The 17,376-nt window shown below is 53.3% G+C and overlaps 1 protein-coding gene across 2 annotated transcripts in view; it reads right to left on the minus strand.

Moving 5' to 3' along the window:
• The window catches only part of DSCAML1 (DS cell adhesion molecule like 1), a 118,153-nt gene that overhangs the window by 78,003 nt on the left and 22,774 nt on the right, over positions 1–17,376 (minus strand). The window lies entirely within an intron of this gene.

Genomic DNA, 17,376 nt, shown 5'->3' on the forward strand with positions numbered 1-17,376 from the left:
AAAAGTGCTGGCGAAGAGCTGCGAAGCTTTAGGAATTACAGCACTGAGCCACCTGGGACGTGTGCATATTGACTCAGACCCGAGCCTTTAATAAGGCAGCTAACAGCATTGCTTTTACATTCATCCCTGTTACAAGCTGAACATGCCCAGGACAAGTTAATGTTCCAACTACAGCACTCGCCGGGCTCAACCGAGGGATTACCCAGCCTTGTAACTACAGCTTGCCTCTTTTCCCATTTTTTCCCTTTTTTCTGTTCCTCCTCAGTGTCAGGTCAAAGCAGCTTTTTCCCTGTTTTGTTTTGTGCTTTGCTTGCGGATCACACAGGTACCTCGAGGTCCAGATGCTCTGCAGCCAAGGTGAGATGCCGCCTGCCCTCTCCTTTTGTAGCTGCTGAGAAGCAGGGCGCTGCAGCGCTACCTTTTCAAGTCAGTTTAAAGGATTGACCTAAACGTCTTTGTCACCAGCGAAGGGGTCTGGAAAGCTCTCCGAAATTCAAACGCCAGCCGCCCGCACCTGCGCTCCCGGGGCCTCTCACACCGACTGCCGCGAGCGCAGCTCAGCAGATTAATGTCACACTCGTGCCGCACAAATGTCCAGCGTCAGAGAAGTGATGGCAAAGGCCAGGAGGAGGCTTCGCACGGGCATCAACAGAAGCTGGAGTACATTAATATTATCGACATGCTGTCAGCGAAGCTAAAGATGCTCCACCATCCCTAAGCGGGGGATCCAGGCAGCGTGACACTGGCTCAGCGTTGCTCTGGGTGCACCGTGCCCATCTCCAGGCACCCTTTGCCGGCATCCTAAGCAGCGTCAGCAGCCGAACGGGGATGCACAACACTGGCTGTGGCTTGGGACCACGGGCTGCCAGGCGGGAGCGGAGCATGCAAAGACGGATGCCTCGGGAGCTGGGGCTGCGAAGCTGCGAGGCAAACAAAGACCAGAGGAGAGGGAGGCAGCCTGTGAGTCCCTGACCCGTGAAGGAGGGGCCCCAGGAAGGGCCCTCGGCCGCCCACATGCTCGCTGTCAGCTCCATGCACGCCCGTGCCCTGATGCCTGCGCTTCGCCAGCCTGCTCACGGCCAAGAGCCCGGCCCCGCGCCGCTGCGGCAAGGGGAAGGCGATGCTCGGGCAAACTGGCATGTGGGACGGCACCTACTCATGCCCATCATCCTACCAGGATCAGTGCCTGCCAGCGCACAGCTGGACGCGGCATCCACATCTGCCCCGCTGCAGAGACCTGCAGCAGCACGGGTTCCATCCCTGGCCGCCCCAGCTTCCAGCAACGGTTTCAGCGCCAGCGGCAGAGCACGGCCTCGCAATCCTACGGCTGTGCTGAAATACAGCGGTGGGAAGTTCCCTGCTGTTCCCTGTGTAGCTTTTTATCTTAATAACATTTTATCTTGGATGACAAGCCCGTGTAATGTGGTTTAAAAGCCACGGCTATGCTGACACCGTAACGGGGGAAAGGAAAAAAAAAAAAAAAGCTATTTTCTCCCGTCTAATACATTTGCTAAGGTCACAACTTTAAAACCTCTCGCTGTATCTCGCTCGCCAAGCTGGGAGGCTGCTTTGTAGAGCAGCTCAGAGAGACCAGCAGGGAGCTCAAATCCTGCTCCTCCCTCCCATTCAGGGTTCCTGCAATAAAGACTTTGGCTCTCGCTTCTCCTTTGCAGTTTTTGCTGGGGGAGATCTTTTTTATTTTCTCCCCCTGCTTTATGCAAGAAGTACCAGAGGCTTTGAAGGGGCAACGGCGAGGCTTTGCTCCATCCCCAGGCTAGCAGGATGCGTCCCACGGAGTGACCTGCCTGTCCTAAGAGTGAGGCTATAGCAGCCTTGCTCGGAGGAGGGGGCAAAGCACCTGCACCACCGGCGCAGCCCTTGCGTGTGCCGGATTGGTCCCAATGAAGCCCAGCTGCAGGAGGGCCCGTCCCTCGCAGCTGCCACCATCTCCACGGACAGTGGCACCTCACGTTCCAGCGTGGCTGCTCACTCTTTGCAAGCGGCAGAGACCCCGCTGGCTCCCGTGGAGCGGCTGTGGGCACTGCTGAGCACCTCCAGCCAGAAACAGGACTCAAACCAAAGCGTGCTCCAAATCCAACCCATCAGAGCAAGGCAAACCTCGTCCCCTAGGTCCGCATAGCAGTCCCAAAGCTTCTCCAAAGGGTGAGGCAGAGCCCTACAGCCATCGGGGAACAGGTGGATTAAAGCTCCCGCAGGAATCCAACCCTTCCCATCGCAGGTCCTGCAGCACCCCAACTTCTGCTGCGGTAAGCACTGCGGCGATATTGCACAGTACATTATTATTACGGAGACAGCTATTCTGCTCTAATTGCCAGTGTTTCACAGAAAACACGGCAGCCTCTGCCTGCTCGGAACAGAACTGACCCTGAGTAATCGCTGTAAAGACAAAGAATGCCCGAAAGAAGAGCTAAAAATAGATGTTAAAAGAGAAAGGGGAGCATAAGCACACGGCCCGGCTGAGTTGGGGAGGAAGGAGACGCTGACCCACGAAGGGAGCAATGAGGGTTAAGCTCTTCTTGTGAGAGCTAATTTGAGGTCAGGCAAATCCTACTGACAGATTATTTTTCACTAAAACATTCAGAGTGGTGGCTCGGCCACCACAGCCTGGCAGGAACCTGGAAAGCAGCCCCGCAGCCCACGCTGGAGAACGGGACAACGCTGCCCAAGCCCAGGACACCACAATGAGCAGGCAGAAGCCCTGCCTGATGCCGGCGTCCCCGGAGCAGCCGAAGGCAGCCCAGAAACCTCTGATAAGATGCAACCAAGAGCCCATCCTGTGCGTGCCGCTCTCTGGTGGTGCCCCTGGAGGGGCCAGGAGTCTCCCCCAACCCCAGCCTGTCGCCTCTGCTTTGCTGCGACAGACAGACAAGCCTCAGTTCCCAGGACTATTAATTATTCACGTGCACTATTGCTGAATATTGATGTTAAAAGCAAACTCCTGGCTTGCCCTTGCCTGCATTTCAAAGGAGATTTTCACTCCACAAGGACCCAAGGTCCCACAGGGGTGAGGAGGGACCTCCACTGCCACCAGCAGGTCCACTGACACCGGCTCCAGGGTGTGCAGTTCGGGGTCAGCAGGAGAATGACTTGGGGTGCCAGGGGACGAGAAGCTCACCATGAGCTGGCAACGCGTGCTGGCAGCCCAGAAACCAACCGTGTCCTGGGCTGCATCCGAAGCTGTGGGACCAGCAGGGCCAGGGAGGGGATGCTGCCCCTTTGCTCGGCTCTGGTGAGAAGCAGCTGAAAGAGGAGAGACTGAGATGAGATCGTAGGGAGAAATGTTTTGCTGTGAGGGTGGGGAGGCCCTGGCCCAGGTTGCCCAGAGCAGTGGTGGCTGCCCCATCCCTGGAGGGGTTCCAGGCCAGGTTGGATGGGGCTCAGAGCCCCTGATCCTGTGGGAGGTGTCCCTGCCCATGGCAGGGGGTGGGACTGGATGGACTATGAGGTCCCTTCCAACCCAAACCATTCCATGATTCTAAGCCACCCACATGCTTTGGGCAGGTGGGGCTGTGGGCATCTCCTCCTGCCATTCCCATCGTGCCCACCCAGACACCACCTCGCTCCCAAGAGATCCAGACCAGCGTGCACCGATCAGCCCACAGGAGGGGTGCTAGCAGATACGAAAGCTCATGGAATGAAAAGATGTCTCTAATGGAGGCAAAAGAAGTTTGCTCTCTCCCTCTCTTTTTTTTCCAAGAAAATATTTGTAAATGTTCCCTGCCTCTGTTTATACAACTTTAAGAGATTCAAAATGGAAGCCTGCTCCCCACACTGTATCATTACCCTTCATTATTGCAATTTTCCAGAGTTTAGGTGGCTGGAGAAGGAAAACAGAGGATAATGCGCCGCTCCAAAATCAGCAGAAACAAAAGCAGGGAGAGACGCGAGCCCAACTTCCAGCCTTCTGGCATTTCAATAATCCCAACACCGGATTCCCACCTCTCTGGTGAGCACCAGAACTTGCTGGACACACAGGGAAGGACACCAGGAGCGCAGCGGCTCATCCTGCTGCCGGCTTTTGCACCAGCCCTCAACTGTGCTCACCTGCGAGCACCGAGCCGGCTTTGGTACCCATCAAGAACCGCGTTATGCCAGGAGGGCTGGAAGAAGGGCACCGGCTGCATCCGCAGGGGGCATCTGGGTCTCTCTAGGAAGATGAGCCCACCAGCACGAGAGCTGAATGCTGCCGGGGTCCCCCAGCCCAGGCAGCGCTGCTCCCCCCAAAGCCCACGGTGGTGACACCGGGCACGCTGTTTGCACAGCATCCGCGTGGAAATCAGGGTCTGCACTTATGAACAAACAAGGTAAGCGTCAGCACATTTCTAATGCACTCTCGACTGCCGCTGGGCAAATTAAGCCATTTGCAACTCGGTCAACCTTCTCAGTAGCACAGGGAACCCCAAAAAGCAGAGGCAGAAAGCGAGTATGCGGCAGCAAGCAGAGCTCTATGCACCCCAGGAGCTCTACAGCTCCCACAAATCACCCGGCTGCCCCCACACCCATCCGTGCGGCTGCTCGAGGCAGGAGGCTCCAGCACAGCACCTGCAGCCGGGTCAGAAGGACCTCGTTCAGCCTGCAGAGCACCAAGACAGAGGTCAGCAAGGAAGGGTCAAGCAGTTAATGAGGAGTTTGGTAGTGCTGGATTCTTTAGTAACCACAAACAACCCTCCGGAGGGACCGCGCTAGCCCTGTTACACAGTAAAGACAAATTATCGTGTTGGGATTCAGAGAAAGAGCACAGTTCTGACCCTACGCACCAGGAAAGGACAGCAAAGCACTACAGCCACATACATCGTGATGACAAGAGGAGGACTGGCCCGAAACACTAAGGATCCTCCGGCACACCTCAGGATCACCCCTGCCCGCAGGCAGAGGGGAAGGAGCTGCACAGAGCACAGCCAGAGCACTGCGTTCAAACCCAAGTCCTAGACCAGTTGCCCTTACTCAACAGACCTCGCCTTCCCTTGGCCTTACAGGCTTCTGGTGAGGGATTGAGTATCCATCACACGTGGACAGCTAAGGTTTCATTGACTCGCTTCTCATTGTCATTGGATGCTGGAACAAAGTACGTTGTTGCTGTGACCACTGCAAACCCAACAAATCATTTAAAAGACGGCTACCGTATCAGCCTAGGGATCACTCATGGAACAGTTTGGGCTGGAAGGGACCTCAAAGCCCACCCAGTCCCACCCCCTGCCATGGGCAGGGACATCTCCCACTGGATCAGGGGCTCCAAGCCCCATCCAACCCAGCCTGGAACACCTCCAGGGATGGAGTAGCGGACAAATGCCCACAAGGAGGGACCACTCTGGTTGCAACAAGAAAGGGCTAAAAAAAGAAATCTCATTTGTAGATCATTGCTTTGATATCTTGGGCATGTTTTATTTTGCTTTTCTGTTTTATACAGCCTTGTTTATTGCCCTGATATTTCATCCTGCAGATTCATCTTGGATCATCGTTAAGGTTCCTGCCCAGCTTGCAGAGATGCCTCTGCTTATCATAAAAATCTATGTTGAAATTTCAGATTAATTAAAAGCTGTAAATTGCAAAGCCAGGTGTGATAACTTACATCTTTGCCCTTCTAAAAAAATAAGGGAAGGAGAACATGAAGGACTCTCATTTTATAGCATGGCCTGTCCTCTCAAGATGTTGCATACAGCCTGCAGGCACGTCCTTCCACCCTCGCCGCAACCCAACCAGCACTCGAAGGGGAACATCGCTGCCTTTGACAGTCCCAAGAGACAACTCACACGTGCCAGGGGTGATGCTCAAAACAACTCGAAGCATTATTTTCCTCTCCCGGTGACCCTGGAGCAGATCCCACCCCACCACGCAAATCTGTCCAACCAAGCTCTGCATTCTCCGAGAGCTGGGGCAACGCTGGTGGGAGTGGATCCCACCCCACCGCCCGCGCAGCTGCGGCATACTGGGCACCGAAAAGGGACAGACGTGATCTCTGCCCAGGGCCAGGGACGCTGCTTTTTGTGTCCAAGGACATTCACACAGCCGTGACCACCATCTGCTCACTGACAGAGCCTGAGCCAGCTCAAGCTCCAGTGCCGCTGCGTCGCCGTGAGTTAACGCAGGCACGAGGATCACCCTGTGCTTCCACAACCCCACACCAAACAAGACCTTTGTGGCATTCCACTTACACCCCTCCAGATGAGCCTGTTTAGGAAGAAGAGGTGTTATTTGCTTCCTCCAGTTCCTCCCCGGTTTCCAGCAATCCTGCAGGCACAATACCCAATTCACTCATGCTCCCTCCTGTTTCCCTGTTCCATCAGTTCACGGACAGGCTCACAGAAGAGGGGCAGGCAGCAGCATCCCTCCGTTCTTGAGCTCCTACTTGCCACAGATCTCTTAATGCATTTCTTGGCCAAGGGTTAGGAGATTAAACACTCCATAGAAGGCGAGCTGACACAAGCTGACAGACCTGAATCTTCTGCACATGCATAAGTGCCAGTCCTCATCACAAGGATGCTTATTTGCCAGCCTCACACCTATCACTTTGGCTGGGAGTCAATCTAAATAAAGTAAATTCACTCGCTCTGATGGGGAGAGGGAGTCGCTGGGCTGTCATAAGGTTGAACTCAGCCGGCATCATTTTTAAAGTGGAAGATGCTGCAGAAACACAAAGCACGGTATTTCCAGCCTCCCAGGAACAAGAGGAAGGGAGTTTTGCTTTTCTTCTTCCAAACACCTATGCCCGGAGACAGCTGTCAGCCCCACTCGTCCCTGCCAGGAGCTGGGCTGCTGACCCTGCTCCCATCCCCTCCTCTTCAGAGACAGGAGAGATCCCTCAAACCACTCAAAAAGAGATTTCTCCTTCGGCGCTGAGGGCCACAGGTCACTACATCCTTGCACCAACCTTTTCCACCCCACATACAGGCCAGAGGTGAGATCAGAGCACTGTCTCCCGCGCAACCGACTTTCTCCTGTCCACCTGAACCAACCCTACCTTGCTCCTCTCAGGCCCCCCCATCCCCTCTCTTTCCCTCCTGCCCCCGGAGCGGGCTGGCTGCAAGGATTAAGACTCATTTCAAATGAAGTTTTCATTATTTTCTGCTCTCCTTCTTTATTCCCAAACTCATTTGCATTACAAAAAAATTAAACAAAAGCTGCTTTTTGAATCTCCACTCATTACTCCCATTACATTTGTTAACATCATTATCTTCAGCTGAAGATGGCAACTATTATCAAACGTTGCAGAGCTTTTGTAGACCTCCTGCTATATTACTCCGGAAAATTGCTTTAATGCTTATGCTTTTAGTGGTTTTAAGAAATCAGCTATAGCATTAGAAGCCATAAAGAAGATAAAAAAGTGCATCATTTGATAATATGTGCATTTTCCCCCTTTACACTGAAATATAAATACATGGTGGCAATGCAGGATGCGAAAGCTTCTCCTTCACTGCAGTGATCCACCACGGATGCTCCGATTTGACCCTCAGAATCACCAGGCTCTCTCCTCGGCAGCTCCTCTCTTCCTCAAAACACTTTTCCTTCAGGAAAAACTATTGCAATGAAAGCTGGGATAAAAAGGAACGCCTTCCAAACGCGGCACAGTTCAGTTTTTCCACATTTCAGCAAAAGACATTTTGCCCGGAAAAGAAGAAACGCGGCTCAAGCCATGGGTACTGAGTCCCTGACTGCAGGGAAGAAGAAAAGCACCAAGTGACAGAGCTGCTCAGGGAATAGCACGGTCTGAAACGGCTCTGGCAGACGGAAGGCTGTGTGAAAGGGGGTTCAGCTACTGGCCCCAAAACCCACACCGTGCTGGAGCAGCTCCAGAGTCCCACAGGTGTTCAGTGAGGGAAGACGCTCTAAGCATCAATTGTCTTTAGACACGAGGATGGGTGTTGAAACAAGAGACGTTATAGTGACCTTCCAATACCTGAAGGGGCTTCAGGAAAGCTGGGGAGGGATTTTTTACAAAGGCTTGTGGGGATAGGATGAGGGGAAATGGCTATCGACTGGAGAGGGGCAGATTTAGCCTGGACATAAGGAGGAAGTTCTTCACCATAAGGGCGTTGAGGAACCTGGAACAGGTTGCCCAGAGCAGTGGAGGTCTTCCAGGCCAGGTTGGATGGGGTTTGGAGCCCCTGATCCAGTGGGAGGTGTCCCTGCCATTGGCAGGGTGTTGGAATTAGATGATCTTCAAGGCTCCTTCCAACTCAAACCATTCTATGATTCCGAGAGAGGTTTTGCCTGAATTTAAACACAGATCACAGAATTGCAATTTTCATTCTAATTAAATGCAACCCTGGTAACTCAGAGCTCCAGCTACAACCTCGGGGACTCATCCAGCTCTCCAAATGTGAAGTAGTGGGTGTCTGTGGGCCCCGTTTAAAGCCAAAGAAAACAGATACAAAGGCCTGTTCCCACGGCGAGCCCCCACGGAGCACACACACATCACAGGGCACGTGCCCTCATCCCACCGCATGGCACCTGGGGACAGAGGGCACAGCCACCCCCAAAGCCACCGGTGGACATGAACCCCCTCCCCGCTGCTCCAGCTCCGGTGAGTTCAGCATCTCTCAGGGTTGTTTCAACACATGCAATTAGAGCAGCTGATACGATGGACCTCGCGACTTGATAGGAGAAGAGACCTTGCTGAAGGTTTCCAGGAAGAGATGACAGTGTTGCCTGCCAGTACCCACCAGCACTGGCTTTCCCGACCCAGGAGAGCCCCGTTATCTCTCTGGGTTCACCCCTCCTCCCTGCTAGCAGCTCAGTGGGTCTCATTACAGCGGACGCGTGTGCTGGTCCCCACTGCCTCTCATTTTCCTCTGGAAACCAACACAGATAACCTTCAGAGCGCTGATAGCTGAGCGAGCGGAGCAGAGATGTTATCTGGAAGGGTGTTTTATGAAAGGAAAAGAAGGAAAAAAGAGCAAGCTAGATACAAGCGTGCGGAAGCTGGAGACGCAAGATTTATCAGGGCAAAAGGGAAGTGGGGTGGGAGCTTCCAAATCTCCCTTCCAAGGAAATTATATGTCTCCAGGGAGACCTTGCCATGAGGACATGAGAGAGTCAGCGTTGTTCTGCTTGAGACCTTAGGGAAGAATGTTTTGCTGTGAGGGTGGGGAGGCCCTGGCAGAGGTTGCCCAGAGCAGTGGTGGCTGCCCCATCCCTGGAGGCACCTCTTCAGCGCCAAGAGGTGCAATCACACCGCTCGGCAGCCAGGACCGTGCCCAAGCCCTGCTCCACCAGCAGCAAGAACTGATTTACGGTGCCTGCAAGAGAGGTCAGAGCTCGATAGGCTTTCATCGATCAGTTAATTAAACCGAAGCAAAACAAACATAATGAACGTAAAAATTTACAGCCTCTGCCACAGGTTCAGGTGCCTCTGGAGCTGAGAGAGCTCCAGTTCAACCCACTTGTCTTCTCTCCTAACAAGCCAGGATGGGTGGGAGACGCAGGCACCTCTCTGGAGGAGGCGAGATGTGCAGGGGCTGCAGGGAGGGAGCAGGATGGATGTGCAGTCCTGTTTACAGCACGAATAATAACGATAGCCATAGCGAATTGCCAAGACTGAGGCAGCACAGAGGTGCTAAATCCTGCCAGAAAGAAGTTAACAGCGCAGCTCTACCCGAACAGGGGTCCAGGCACGCTCCGAGGGCAGCACATGAGGCGCAACACCAAAATGACCTGCTTTAACCATGCACAAACGCAAAAATCATACCAGCCTGTAAGATAAGTTCACGCTTGGTCACACGGCCCAGGAGAGCCACACAAAGAGATTTAAATTATAGCTTTGTTTTCGGTGTTGATTTAAGCTGCCCAAACAAATAATTACGGTCTTATCTCCATCACGCAGCAGCATTAGCTGCAATTCATCATTTTTAGCTTCTTTGTTTCATACGTTGTGTGTATACGTACAAATAAAAAAGAAATTCAGCCATTCGCGTTTCACAGGACGTTGGCATTGCGAGATGCTGTTGCCAGCGCAGTGGAGATGGGCATTTGGTTACATCTGGTCTCAACTAGAACAAAAACACAATCTCCCAAAAAGGCTTCCCAGCAGGAAAGAGAAATGCATGGGTTTGGTTTTTTTAACAGCTTCTGGAAATGAGACCATCGGATGCACAGGGCTCCAGGTACAGAAATAATGCTCAACAAGAGCGCAGACGTGGAAAGGACTGCCCTGAGCTCACCTAAAGCACAGTGGAGGAGGCAGCCCAGAGAGAGTTGAGCCCCCAGGACCCCAAACTCCCTGGTCTTGTGGTGGGATGAGGCAAGGAGGAGCCAGGCGGCATCACACTGAGCAGCAGTGCTGTGCTTCGTGACTGACATCGGTCCTGATGTCCTGGTAAGGATGGGCTGCAGAACCCACAGCAGAGCTCCTGGAGCATCGCGCCAGCCAGCAAAGCTAGGGGAAGGCTCTGTGTCAGCACCAGAACTGCATGTTACAGGTCTGAGCTCTTTACACCCTCTTCCTACAGTCGCTCTCTTGAATACAATCCCTCAGTCAAGGAAACAAAATACTCCAAGAAAAAAGAAAAAAAAAAAACAAACCAAAGAAATCACCAGGGTTTAATCACCACAGGCTTAAATGCCAATGTGACACCACGGCGTAGGGCTGCCAACCAAGCTGGGGGGGGCATCACGGCAAGGGACCCACTCTCACCGGGAGCCTTCACGTCAATTGGAAAAGCACCGTTATCCAGCAAGGTGGATGCCAAGGCTCACCTCCCAGGAAGGGAAGTGTCAACGGCTCCTCCAGAACTCCCCCCTTGCTTCTCCCACCATGACATTCAGCAAAGCTGATGAGGTCTCTGCTGTCTTCATTAAGGAGCTCTCTCTATGCGTGAAGATCTGGTTTCATCCTGCCCTTGGGTGGCTGGAGAGCCAACGCAAAGAGGCAAAACCCATCTCTGGGCCACGCACTTTTGGTTCCTTTCCTTCCCCAGCCTTCAGACAGGAGATCTCCCACCGAGTTTCAAGCAGACGTTACGCAGCTGCAAACTAGGGCTGGTGCCCTCAGCATCCAGAGCATCAGAGGAGCCAAGCAGCTGCTCCAGGGTTTCCCGGATAGCAGAGAAGAATCCTGACACAGGCAATATAAAACCTCACCTGCCATCAATCTCACCCGGAAAGCCAGGGCAGCGGTAACTATAACTCACACGCAATCGCTAGATAAGACACGACAGGTTATGCCAGAGCTCTGCCAAGAAAGATCACGGAGATGATTATGAAGTTAATTCTTGACGCCGTCACACGCGTGTTGTACACATATTGTATGCAATAGCCATAGCTCTTCTTTAAACAATGGGACATGCCAGAGTGTCTGATCAATTGTTCGACAGCTGAGCTCAGGGAACAGCACTGAGCAGGTGGAAGCAGGCCAAGAGGCTGAGTGACTTCACCTGGAAAAGCCAGCAAGAATCACCCTGGAAGAGGTTGTGCATCTTGCACCCCAGCTGCTGGAGCAGCGCCAGGCTGGGCACTCGCAACCAGGGGCACAGGGACGGTGAGAACGCTGGGGCAGGGAACATGCACGGCTGCTCAGGGGTGCCAGGAGCTCAGAAGTGCTGTGAGAGAGCTGCTCATGACTCCAGCCAAGGAGCGTGGGGATGGTCCACAGCCCCAGAGCAGATCCCCGAGCCTGGCAGCCGTTGCTCAGCTGCCGCCACGTGCAGGACCAGCACTAATGGTGTGAGCAGGAGCTGAGCTCTGCCCCCATTCCAGCTTTCCCAGCCTCTTGTCACCACTCACATCCTTGCGTAGCTTTTGTACTGGGATACATACAAGCATGGAAAACAAGATGTAGAAGCGTTAATGCTTCTGTATGCTCAGAAAGTGTTTATGAAACTGCAGCGTTAAACAAGGCACTACAATTAGAGGCGCCCATCAAGTGTACGGCACCATGAAGTTCATAGCGTAACACTGCAAACAAAACACAAGAGATGCGAGTCAAATGGACATTAAATGACATACAACGAGCAATCTCCAGTGGTGTCACCAACTTTCATCGCCTGCAGCACAATGTTCCTCCAAAATGCAAGTGAGATCTGGTTTGCACTGAGAAGCAGGCACAAGTCTGAAGCAGGCTCTGGTGAAGGCAGAGCTATAACTGCCATGAAGCTTCCCATTGCAACTGTGACCAAAATCGTCAGTGATGGGGAAAAAAAAGATCTGTGCTTCTGCTTGACCAGCATGTGAATCTTGGCATGGTTTGGGTTGGAAGGGACCTCAACGCCCATCCAGTTCCATTTCCCTGCCATAGGGAGGGACACCTCCCACTGGACTGGGGATCTCAAAGCATCATCCAACCTGGGCTTGAACCCCTCCAGGGATGGGGCAGCCACCACTGCTCTGGGCACCCTGGGCCAGGGCCTCACCACCCTCACAGCAAAACATTTCTTCCTGAGATCTCATCTCAATCTCCCCTCTTTCAGCTGAAAACCATTCCCCCTTATCCTATCCCTGCACTCCCTGATCCAGAACCCCTCCTCAGCTTTCCTGGAGCCCCTTTCAGCACTGGAAACCGCTCTAAGGTCTCTTTGGAGCCTTCTCTTCTCCAGGCAGAACAACCTCAACTCTCTCAGCCTGTCCAAAGCACATGGTGCCATCAGCCCAGGTGGGGCCAGTTCACTCTGCCAGCTTCCCCGGGATGCGACAGCTCAACTGCTACGCGAGGGGTTGCTGCCAGACCCTGACTGTAATCAGAACGAGAGGATTTGACCATTCTTCCAGGCGGCCACAAGCCTGTTCAGCCGTGCCTGGGGAGCCCATGGCGAGGAAGGCAGTGCCTGGTGACAACCGTGTCCTGCATGCATATTTGCTTGCCCAGATCTGAGATGGCATTTGCAGTCCCCTGGATGCTCAGATCCCAGGACCAGGCTGGTTTGGGCAAGAGAAACACCTCTCCTGCGAGCCCAAGCTGCCTGTGATGGGTACCAAGCGCCGGGGATGCCAGGCAGGGAGGGGAAAGCGGGCACGCAGAGGGGCCAGGGAGCAGCGACAGCACCCGAGCAGGTGGGGAACCAGCTGGTCGTGACATGCAAACAACCAGTACGGCTCGACCGCAACAATTCATAGTTTCAGAGCTGCCTTCCACGGAAAGACCCAGAACAGGCAATGGAGGCTCTGGGAAGGAATATTAAACACTGCAGAAACAAAAGGTATTGCTCAAGAGAAAACATAACAAGGCTGAAACCCAGCGTGGTGCAGCCTTCAGATGAAATGGAGATGAGCTGTGAATGAATTGCTCCCTCTGAAGGGAATTTCTGGCTTTTTAAGGAGGGAGGGCACCTATCCTTTCCTGCCTCTCCGAACAACGAGTGCTTGGGGAAGGGGGAATGCGGTCCAGGGCTGCTCTCTGCCATGGTGCCATGGGCTACAGCACCCACACGGACCCCGATATCACCACTGTTGTTGGGAAAGCCGTGCTGACCATCCTGACCTGCCAGGAGAGCCCACCTCAGCACCCATGAACAACTGCAGTGCCTCACAGCCCAGAAATGGGCTCAGGGGAACAAGCCCCAGGGGTAGATAACGACCGGCATCCTGGCTACCAGGCTGGCACGGAGTCTGAGCAGGGCAGAAGGGGGTAAAACAGGAGGATAAGGGTCTGGAGCCCCAAGGGATGCACCTCTCCCCCAGCCATGCCTGTGGTCCTGCTGTACCCAGCCTTTTCGCACGTCCCGTTTCTTGTGGTTACACAGAAATCTCAGTTTCCAGTTAAAAATAACACCAGTTTCCAGCCCTCAAAGGTGCAGAAAAATATGACCTCTAAAAATTCAGAAACTGAAAAGCAAAGCAAATGAGTCCCAAATTTGTCTACGCTATAAACGTCAATTTCTTTTTGAAAGAAATGAATGTTTTTGATGAATGTTTTCTTGAATGCCTGCTTTTGGCGGTGCTGCCATCTGTGAAAAATCTCTGCCATGCTCGCTATTAAGATTTCATTCCCAAGAAGAGTTCATGGCTGCTTTAATAAATGGTTAAAAGATTGTCAGGAGTCCAAAGGGCCAGCAGCTTGCGTACCACAAGTGGCTTCTGTCACCAAGCAAAGCACCTTTGACTGATAAGCTTAGAGCCCACCAGACCACGTGCGGCTTCCACCGCAACCCTCTAACAAGCAACATTTTCAGCAGCACTTTAGCTATGTCGAGCACTTAGGAACCTAATCCCTATCGACTCTGAATGAGATTTATATCCCTGAATGGCCTGCTCGCTTGTGAAAGAGGTCCCGGGGTCATTTAGAGCCTTTCAGGGATTTCACCCTATGTCCCCGAGTCATTTATTAGCCTTTTAATACCTTTCATCGACAAAAGGCACAAACTCTTCCCTTGTGAGCCCCCTCCGCCAAGCAGAGGCTCTCGCAGCAGCAGCCCAAAAGCCCTGACGATGGGCTGGGGACGCGTCCAACAACAAGCTGTGCCCACCAGCCTGGTGCTGGAGAAGCACAGAGGTCCTGCACACAACCCTGGGGTGGGAAACGACATCCCACCCCTCTTTGAGGCTGCAAACCACCCAGGGTTCACCGAGCATCCGTGTCACAGCGTAAACACCAAAGGGTAGCGATCGGAGGAGCGCGTTAGCACCAAGGCTTCACGGCTTGTGAAATGGAGTCCTGAAATGGCTGGTGTATTTGGAGATTCTGTGCGTGACTAAATCAAGAGGAACAATAAGATCCTTTTCCAGATTCGGCAAACATCAGTATAATAAAAAAAAAATTAATTATATGCTTGAACACAGGCACCAGAGCAATGCCCTGTATTTTCTCCTAATTGTTCTCCAAGCCTTACAGAGCCACATTTAAATAAAAATGAAGCAGTTATTTAAACCACAATTAAAGATGGGAGCAATTTATTTTTAAACCAGAACTATCGTAAGCAGAGCAGGAGAGGAGGAAGAGGAGCTGCCCAGGGATGATATCCCGCACTAGGCAGATGCCAGAGCCCACTGGAGCCCGCAGCCGGGTACCGGGCAAAGGCAGGCTTCCCAGCAGCAGCATTGCACCCAGCAGGTGCTCAGCGCATCCTTCCACGAGCTCCTCCCAAAGGGGTGCAGGCTGCATCGCTCTCCGTGCCCGATCTTGGCAGCTGCTCCTCGCTGGCACAAACCACAAATGCAGCAGCTCCAGCGCCTTCCGACCGGCGCTCGCCTCGCCCCAGCGATCCCAGCAGCTCGGCGGGGTTGCAAGAAGGACAAGGGTTTGGGTTATAAGCCCACGGAAAGGCTCAACCCTCGCTCTGCCAGCTGAGAGCAGCTCCTCCCCAGCAAACGTGCAGCCTCAGCCGCGTCTTGCGGAGCGCACCAGGGCCAGGCACTGCGGATGCATTTCAGGGAGGCATCTGCACAACCGCGCTCATTTTCTTCTAACCAGGTGCCCGCCACCAAAACCCCAAAGTCTCCACCCAAATCCCAGCTGTATTTGTCCCTGGGAAGTTCATCCAGGGATCTCAGCCCTCCCTGCTACAGCAAGGTGACCATCAGACAGCATCCTGGGAGCATCCTCTATGGAAAAAGGCTGCCAGGAGAAGGCTGGGGAGGGAGGAAGAGAAGCAACCACAACAAAAATCCACCCTCTCTTTTCATAAGACAGCAGAATTTATCAGCCTGCAGCCCTTCACATCTGTCTCCTCATACAAAATGAAAGAGGCTTTGAAAAACAGAGGAGATGAAATAAAGCCGCCTGTGTTGGGGAGCTGGCATCTCTGCCACTGTCACTGTCACCATGGTAGGAATAATGACCGTGATTGTTTCTGCATCTGTGTACGCGCAGGGAGGAAGGGGGGAGGAAAATGTACACCCGCACCCACCACCACCATCGCCTTCCCCACGGGCAAGCGCCCCAACCACGGCTTCTGCCCGCTCAGGACGAGCTGGCCAGGCACGTGCGAGCCTCCCCGGTGGCCACATCAGCGACGATGGCACAAAGTGACGATGACTTCAGCTCTGCTACACGCAGCGCTGGTTCCTCTCCCTCCACCACGAGGCCCCAGGGGCAGGTGGCTCAAGCTCATAAAATAACATGTGGTTTGAAGAGTTTTGACCTGGACGGGGTTTTTTTTCACATCACTTGGCTTTGCTGTAGCAATTATTGCCGTGCTGCCCTGGTAGGCGCAGCGCCCTGCGGGGATCTCGGGGTGGCAGGACTGGAGTCAGTACCATCCTCACTCCATTAGATAACAATTAAAAGGGAGATGATAAAGGGAAAGGGAAAAAGGGAAGGAAAAGAGGGAAAAAGGGAAGGAAAAGAGGGAAAAAGGGAAGGAAAAGAGGGAAAAAGGGAAGGAAAAGAGGGAAAAAGGGAAGGAAAAGAGGGAAAAAGGGAAGGAAAAGAGGGAAAAAGGGAAGGAAAAGAGGGAAAAAGGGAAGGAAAAGAGGGAAAAAGGGAAGGAAAAGAGGGAAAAAGGGAAGGAAAAGAGGGGAGAAAGGGAAGGAAAAGAGGGAAAAAGAGAAGGAAAAGAGGGAAAAAGACTCAAGCAGGGTGGAGAAACTGAACATGCCCCCAAACAGCTGGTGAAGCAAACCCTCTCCCCCGCAGCTCAGCGCTGGTTTGGGCTTTTCCAAAGGGATTTTGGTGCTTCCCAAGCTGGTAGCAGCCCTGTAGAGCACTCCAGGCAGAGGGGTGGTTCACTCTTTAGGGAAGCCGCAGCCACCCCGAGCCCCAGCCAGGCTGTAACCCCACATCCCCAGTGTACACCATCCTGCCCGGCACACAGCGCGGTGAGCACAGCGTTACCGTGAGCTGTTCCAGTACCTGACAAACTCGTACCCCAGAGGATTTCAGCTCTCCTTCAGCAGGAAGGTCTTTAAAATGCACAAAAGCATTACAATTTAGCAAACTCCTCCTGAACGGGGAGATGAGACCATAGCCCTCGTAATTCCACGAGGACCTGTATCCTCCCAGCAGGCAGTGCGGAGCAGCAGCAGGTTCACCAAGGTGCAGAAGGCACGTGTAGCACCAGATTTCATTATACAGCCCAGCTCTGCTTGTAGCTGGGCCCCATAACCTTTCCCGAGGGCTGGATCTCGGCAGAGGAGCCTCTCGCAAGGACACGCAGTGCACAGTCTAAGGGTCTCCGAGCTCCTCCAGGTAAGCCCCACTGACTCGTCAGGCAGAGAACATGCATCACCACAGGAGGTTAATCAGCTCCTGGCTGCATCTCTGAACCCTCCTGCCCAAGTCGCTCCCCTTCCCTGCATGCACTGGAAGGTGCTCTGGAGGTCTTCCATCCTTCTTCCCGTTTTCCTGGCAATTTCCTGCTAAACAGTAATTTGCAATTCAGAGTGCAATGGGAGCAAAATCCACCCCAGTGCACGGAGTCACCCTGGGACTCAGGGGAGTCCTCACAACACATCCTGCTGGCTGCCGCAGCAGACTGTTCCTCTAGTCAT

The sequence above is a fragment of the Cuculus canorus genome, chromosome 23 (assembly GCF_017976375.1).
Source record: "Cuculus canorus isolate bCucCan1 chromosome 23, bCucCan1.pri, whole genome shotgun sequence".
NCBI classification, from domain to species: Eukaryota; Metazoa; Chordata; class Aves; order Cuculiformes; family Cuculidae; genus Cuculus; species Cuculus canorus.